General features: G+C 56.3%; 1 long non-coding RNA gene across 1 annotated transcript; it reads left to right on the forward strand.

The window, feature by feature from the left end:
- The first annotated feature begins 5,488 nt into the window (after nt 1-5,488).
- LOC109264463 (uncharacterized) lies at nt 5,489-7,337 on the forward strand. The gene is made up of 2 exons (XR_002078736.2): nt 5,489-6,199; nt 7,075-7,337. It is a non-coding gene; the product is annotated as an uncharacterized LOC109264463 (long non-coding RNA).
- The last annotated feature ends 503 nt before the right edge of the window (nt 7,338-7,840 follow it).

Raw genomic sequence — 7,840 nt, forward strand, 5'->3', positions numbered from 1 at the left:
TATGTCTAAATACGGTCCCATTCTGAGGCACTGGAGGTTAGACCTCAACAGACGAATTGGGAGGGGGCACCACTTAGCCCTGAGATCTTCTCTCTTGAGTTCATGTTTCCCTCGCAACTGTCTTCCTTCCTTCTTCCTCTCCCTCACTCTCTCTCTTTCTTCTTTTTGAAAAGAGATGGGCTCTAAATAGAATGAGCCCTGCATGAGAGACACCTGCTTTCAGATGGGGAATCTGTCCAGCTCCCTGGTTCTGTCTGTAGGGCCATGAGCCAAGACGCCCTCCAGTGCTGGGCTCTGTGCAGGTTTAAGCTGCTAGAAGGAGTATAAAGGGCACTGGTGCCATAGGGTGGATTCTGGCACTTTTCCTTCCCTTCAGCTGCCAGGGCTTGGTCAAACTATATTCAAGATGTGCTGTATTGGAATTCTGAGATTATTGGGGGTTGATCGTGACTATGGAATATCCAGGTATGTGGGATTCATAGCCCATCACAAGCTCCAGGTGTTAGAGAGACCCTCCCCACCTGCTTCAATTCCACCCCATCCCAGCCATCTTCAGCTGTACGGGGTAGACATGGGGTGTGTCTTTTGATATGGAAATGGCTCCATTTCCTTAGGATTGAACATGTAGAGGATCTCACAGCCTCCCGAACGCTGGAAATCCTTTCTGCTTTATTAGGATTTTGTCAGGAAAGGGGGTTGAGAGACTCAGGGTGAGAGAGCCCTCAACCGCCCCTGTTTCCATGTCACTGGAGAGCTATTCTGCTGCCCTTGAAAATTAAATGCTACTTTCGAGTGTGGCTATCCATGTGAACTTTGTGAACATTTATTGATTTTATTTTAAATGGGTCCTTCTGGGGCGCCTGGGTGGCTCAGTCAGTTAAGCGTCCGACTTCAGCTCATCTTGAAGTCCGTGAGCTCGAGCCCCGCATCGGGCTCTGTGCTGACAGCTCAGAGCCTGGAGCCTGCTTCAGATTCCGTGTCTCCCTCTCTCTCTGCTCCTCCCCTGCTCACAATCTGTCTCTCTCTCTATCTCTCTCTCAAAAATAAAGATTAAAAAAAATTTAAATGGGTCCTCCTGAGGTTAATCCCAATATGAGGAAGAACAGGAAGAGAAGGAGAAAGGGGAGGGGCAGGAGAAGGCAGTGCGGGTCTCTGAGTTGGATTCCCTTTTGTTTTGCCCTGTGCTCTTGTGGCCTTGCCTCTTCTGGGGTCTCTCATCCTGAGACACAGCCTTGGTGTGTCGCAGAGATTTTGTCCCCTTGGATATGCTCCAGCACCTTGGTGGGCCTTATGATCGTAATGTCAGATTCAGGGGCATGGGTTGCAATCATTCTATAGCTAGAACCAACCCACCTGGGCCAGGATGGGGCCTGGTGACCCCACCTGGAGAGCAGGTGGTGTAGGACTTTTGGAAAGGGGCTGATGGCCTCCTGGCAATCACCCCTCTCCACCTGGTCTCTACAAGTGGGAGGAGAGCCTGGAATGGAGGGCTTGAGGCCTGGGGTCAGCCCCTTCCCTGAGACCCATTTCACCTATGGCTTTGAGCGAGTTTTCCTTCTCTGCACTTCGGGCTCCCCATCTCCTGAATGAGGAAGTTGGACCAGATGAGTCCATTGGTGCCCATGAGGCACCAGCCGCCAGGGGAGGTGCCGAGGACACACAAAGACAAGAAAACGAGCCCACACACCTCTTGGTTTGTGTGGTTTTCACCCTACAGATGCAAAACCAGAGACTCGAAGAAGTAGGGTAGCTCGCTCAAGGTGGCAGGACCGACTACTGGGATGCAGGGCCGAGCCAGGCTGATGTCCTGTCCAAAGCTCCTTCTCCACATTGACGTCTGGCAGGGAAAACCAGGCAGGTAGGCAAGGGATTGTTGCGGCATGGATTACACCAATGCCCTGGGGCCGGATGAACGCATTCACATCATGGTAGCTGATTCAGGGGTCACAAAGAAGCTCCCCCTTGAGTGGTGTCCTAGGGAACAAGATGGGCTGTGTCCGGGGGTGAAGCAGCAGGAAAGCGCTTCAGGTGGAGTGGAAAGAAGGAGCAAAGTCAAGAGAGTGAAAGCCTATCGAGTCTAACTCCCCCCTTGGCAAAGGGAGGCAGTCTAGGGCGACTGGCTGTGCACAGGGTGTGTGGTGGAGAGGTGCAGGGGAGGGGGTGGGAGGGGGCTGGCTGGGGTCAGTCTGAGGAGGGCCGTGAAGGATCATGCCAAGCAGTTCAGCTTGCTCCTTAAGCTGATGGGGGGCTATTGAGGGTTCTTAATGGGGTACGAATGAATCTTTTAGGGGGAGGCCATATGGAGGGTAGAACAGGGCAAGGAGAATCAAGAGTCCTTCTTCTGACTCTTTGATCCTCTGTCTGACCCCAGTTCACACCCCCAGGAAAGAGTGGCTGAAAAGGAGGAGGATTCAGGTCCCAGAGGCCTTAGGCAGGTGGCGGGGCTCCCAAACACTCATCCTATAAAAACCCACCTTACAAGCTAACGGGGAAGGACACGAAGCCCCAGATGTGTGTGGCGTGGCTACAGATGAGCACACTACTTAGAGGGAGCGAGTGGTTGGGGAACGAAGGGCTGATTCAAAGGCAGTAATCCCCGCCGTGTCTCATTTCCAAATCTCGGCTCGGCTGTCTGCCCCGTCTGCCTGCTCTGTCCCCCACACGAGGCGAATCCCCTTCCCCGCCTGGGACAGGATTGAGAGTGTTCAAGGTTTTACCCGGGTGGCTTTCGTCTGGGAGGCTTGATGTCCTGCACTCCATTCAGTGGAGTCAGCGCTGGCTCCACTTTGACAGCGTCCCCTAGACGTTAGAAAGGGCTGAGACAGAGGCAGATGGGCGGCGGGGGAGGAGACTCACATCTGTCAGGAACCTGGGCTACCAAGGGTGCCCACACACCAAAAGCCCAAGCTTCACACGCGCCAGTACGTGTAGATGTTGGAGTGGAGTCAATGAATAGGCGGCAGGTGGAGGAATGGCTTGTCGCTGAGTGTAGACTGAGTGGCCAGATGAGAGAGTCAATGAGTGAATAAGGCTAGGGTATGCCGCAGCAGGGAGCAAACAAAGATTCGTTCTTGCTTGTGCACACGGCCTTTGTGAGCTGTCAAGCGGGCTTCAGGATGGGATTAGATATGCCTTGATTTGGGGAGGTGCCTGTGGAAGATTAAAGGCAGAGGGCGGGGAAGCTCAGGGCAGGTCTGAGACCCGAGACCCGAGGAAGGACAAGGGGAGGGACCGACTCTGGGGAGGAGCTCGAGCACTGGACACTTTTGACAAGGTCTGGAGCAGGCCGAGGGGGAGCCCCTAGCCCAACATTGCCCACTCGCAGAATCCCATTTCTGGCCCAGTCACGGTGTGCCATCTGTGGGGAGAGCCCGAGGGAAGCAAGCACACCCTCGCGTGAACACCGTGCCGGGTTCAGAGGGCACAGCTGGCCGGTGTCAATCAGCCCTGCTTCCAGCAGCTTCTCTGGAAGGGGGCGCCTCCACGGCTGCTGTGGTGGGCTGGGAGCTGGGCTCCATTCACTCCTCGCTCTGAATCCAGCCTCTTTGTCGGGCTGCAGCTGGTCACTGGGACGCGGTTAACCATGATGTCTGGCGGGGGGTGGGGGGCTCACACTGGCCATGAAAGGCTCTGGTTCAGGGGAGACGCATGTCAGCTCCAGCGGCCACCACGGGCCAAGGCCCATCCTCTACCACGAGGGGTCTAGCCGGTGAAAGTCGCCTCCCGTCCGGAAGGGAGGGGGCTGGGAGCATCAGCACAATGCTAACACCTGCCATGACGCGTGAGGAAAAGGTGCGCCTGGGGGACGGGAAGAAAGGAGTCAGTGCTGTGACTGCAAGAAGGGAGGGGAGAATGGGGGAGCGGCAGTTCGGGAGTGGAGGGGTGAAGGATGGGGGGCGGCACGAACAAGCGAATATGAGGATAAATAAGGAAGAAAGGAGGGGATGAGATGGCCTGAAGGTTGGGGTGCAGAGGGTGACATGGGAATGGGTGAACAGGGGTGACAATGGAGAAGCAAAGGGGAGAGGGCGCAGGCCTCACTGGCTTTGAAAGGACCACAGGCTGCATTTGTCCTCCAGATCGCACCGGCGGCCCCTGGGTGGTCGCTGCAAAGGTCATGGGAAGGGATGTCGACAGCATCCCACCGTGTTGAACCTTGAGATCAGAGTTTGGGGCTGATGTCTGTGCCCCGCTTTTGCAGACAGGGGTTGATGGCTGCCAGCCTGCTGTGACCCTCCCATGCTGGGCGGCCCCAGAAATGCCCTTTGCCCACCAGGAAGTCCAGCATGCCCCAAATCTGCCCAGTGAAAATGCATCTCCTTTTGCTTTAAGCCTCTAAGATTCTTTTAAAAGAAAGAAGCCTCTCAACAACCCCACTCCCAATCACTGAAGGGCAGGTGGGGGCCACTGGGGGGAGAGACCTGGTACTCGCTCTCGAGGACAGCTGGGTGAGGGCCTGCCCACAGGAGAGCTATGAAGTGGCCTTGGGCAAGCTCCTCCCATCGTGGGGCCTCAGGTTCCCCACCTGTAAAAGGGAAGGGGTTCGGCTGGATCCTATTTTGTAGCAGAGTGGAGCCAAGATCCTGGGTGATGACCATAGGTAATTGGTTTGATGCCTAGAGAGGAGCCGAGTTGTACAACCTTTGTCCCTGTGCACAGGAATTGTCCTGCCTTTGAGGTGTGCAGGCTGGCCTGCTGGCGATCTAAGCCAGGCCACCGGCTCCGGATGAAAGGGCCGGTGAGAATAGCCCGGGCTGGGTTTGTGGACGCTCTCACTTCTGTTTGCTACCGAACAAACAGCACACAGCAGGCAGGCAGTGCCAGGGACGCACACAGAGCAGGCTCCAGGGCGCGAGCACGGGGCCCTGGGCATCTTTACTTTCGAAGTGTGCCCGAAGTTCAGAACTCAACAAATCCTGCCCAAAGCGGGGAATCTGGCAGGTCAGAAGGCCCAGAGCTGCAGGTCTGCTGCCTTTTCTGTAAACCTTGTATTGAAGTATCATATGCTTACAGAGCAGGTCATGCATACCAAGTGTCCATTCTGATGGAATTTCACAAAGCGTGAATACACCTGCGTGGCCAGCACTGCGATCAAGAAATAGAACATGCCCGGCATCCCGGAGACCTCGGTTCTCCTTTGTGTCTGGCTTCTTTCTCTCCGCAGAAAGTCCAACTTTGGACTTCTCTCCTCCTCATTGTTGCAGAGTGTTCCGTTGTATGGCCCTGACTGTCCCACCTCAGGCTGGCACTGGCACTCAGGGGTCTCCCTGTCACCTGCAAGGCAATTGTTGCTGCCCTGCCATTACATTCTTCTGCATTCTACCTCTTCCTGTGCCACCACGTTCATCGTAGCCTGAGCATGATCTATCACAGGTCACAAAACCGTGAGAGCAAGGAGGCGGAGTCCAGAGCCCCGAGTCGGGCCTGCTAAAAGCCACAGCAGCACTGCTTGTGGGAGGTGGGGGTGACGTGGAGGGGTGGGGGAGAGCACGGTGCCGGAACAGGCCGGCCTGGGCTCCTCTGCCACCACGAAGGTGGGTGGCCAGGGTCCCTAAGTGTCACTGTGATTATTATGCAGGGGGTGATGTCACTTGGATGTCAGATTTCTGGCCACCTGGCAAAGGTAGGAGAGGATGAGTTGACAGGAGGGCCGCACAGGCTACTGTGGCCCCAAGTGTGCAGATGGCTGCAGGGACAGCGAGGCAATCGGATGGTTAGGACTGGTGCGCGGACAGGATGGGAAGGCAAAGAGAAGGAATAAGAAGGGGAGTTGCCAAGGTGCAGCAATCTGCAGAAAGTGGGGAGTCCTGCATGGGGGCCTTCTGAACAGGGTCCCCCCCCGCTCCTTCCCTGGAGCCCCTCCGTGTCAGGCACAGTACACGCCCACAGGCGGCGTTGATGAAGAGAGGTCTGAATTCCCAGGACAGGACCTCTAGATGGAAGGAGACAATGTCCCTCCCACCTGCCCACCTGATGGGGCCTCATGTGACCCCTAGGTCCTACAAGCTGTCGGACAGCTGCAGGGTCTTGGCTGTTGCTCTGTAGGGCCTCGGGAAGGAGGCAGGCTTGAGTCCATTAGCTCGGTGCTGTTCTCTGGAGAGCGTGCAGGGGGATTATGGGCTGCTTTGCCGCCTCCCGACTTTCGGGGACCACCCCTTTGGGACTGGATCCAAGGAAGTGAGCGATACCATTATTAGACGTGAGTCAGCAGTCCTTCTTCTTTTCCTCTTCCTCCTCCTCCTCCCAACGCCTGAATCCAGCCTGGGTGGGAGGGGGTGTGGGGCGGGAGCAGCAGCAGGAAAGGCAGTGGCCTGGGCGAGCCTGGTCTGGCTCTCAGGCCTGGGCTCTGCTTTGGCCCCACCTCCTCTGGGCTGCCTTTCCGTCCATCCAGGGAACTAGGGTGTGAGTGCCTTTTGGTCTGGGGGTCCTTCCAGGTTCTGGCATCCTCCAATGGTGAGGGACAGCCCTACCCCCGCGTGGGCTGACCAGAACTCCCCCACGATCCACTCAGGATCCCCTGTCCCAGCATCCAGGAGACCAGGGCCTAGGGGAGAAAGGAGGATGGGGTAGGGAGGGTGAGTGTGAGGGCTATGCCAAGGAGACGGGAGAGGCAGAAGGTGTATTTTCTGTGATCACCGTGAGAACAATAGCCACCATTAATCAAGGGCTTACTTACCCTGTAGCAGACACAGTACTGAGGATTTTACGTTACATAGTGTCTTGTCTAATCCACACTATCGAGGCCCCGTGACCCAATGGGGACGGGGCCCTCAGACCTCAGGGAGTCAGAAGGTCAGCGCCAGGCCCCAGAAGGGCCAGCGGCTGCTCCACTGCAGGCTGCTCAGAGGCTCAGAGGGAGAAGCTGTGGGAGAGAGTGCTCCATGCTCCGGGCTAGTCCCTAGCAGATCCCCTTCTGGATCCCGTGTCTTTGATGGTCATGGTAGGATGGTCCCCAGACTTCGCTAGGTTCAGTGGCTGGGAACGTCAGTCAAAAGCTCAGGCATGCAAGAAATGGAATTTCCTCAAATTTCCTATGACAATTCAATTTCTCTTTCTGGTTGCCTTCCCACCAAGGTGATGCACATGGGACCCTGTGCACTTGTGGCCCTCTCCTCCCTCGGGATGTGTGAGATCTGGGAGCTGGTGCAGGTGTTGGATGAATGGGACACCTGGCTTCTTGGACACCACTGGGGCACGAAAACACTGTAAAGCCTCCTGAGGCCTCATCTGCCTGGAAATAATCCTGCAGCACAAATTTTCCAGAACCCTGCCTCTTCCCCAGCCACAGAGCCCAGGCATTTTGCTTCCTGATCCCACAAATATACTTGGGAGTTTCATGTGGGGTTCATCTTCTTGGGATCTACTGACAACTCCATTGATGTCACTCCCTCTGGTCCCCTCCACTCCCTGTGCCCAGGGAGACCCAGCCACAGGAGCTGGGAGCACTTGCTCTGACTCACTGTGTATCCTTCATATCCTTTATCAGAGACCGTTGGCCCTCCTTGTTTCCCGATAGAGATGGCTTTCTGGGGTCTCATGCCAGAAAGAGATGTCCAGCTTCTGTGTTTCCTGCAGCCTTATCCCCTCCCCAAGGCAGTTAGACAGACCTCCAGGGCCTACAGGAGAAAGGAGGTGGCTCGAGGGATGGCCCATGCCAGGCCCATGGAGACCAAGCCCCACAGCTGGGTGTTCGGGCCGTGCCCCAGCCCCCACAGGGCCCTCCGTGAGGACTCAGACATGCTCCCACGGCAACTCTGATCTGTTCCATTCCAGCAGAACCAGGAAACAGAAGGGGTTCCCCAGAAAGTCACCAGGACCCCCGCTAGAGAGCCCCATATCT

Source organism: Panthera pardus, unplaced genomic scaffold (genome assembly GCF_024362965.1).
Source record: "Panthera pardus isolate Hobbes unplaced genomic scaffold, ASM2436296v1 HiC_scaffold_22, whole genome shotgun sequence".
Lineage (NCBI taxonomy): Eukaryota > Metazoa > Chordata > Mammalia > Carnivora > Felidae > Panthera > Panthera pardus.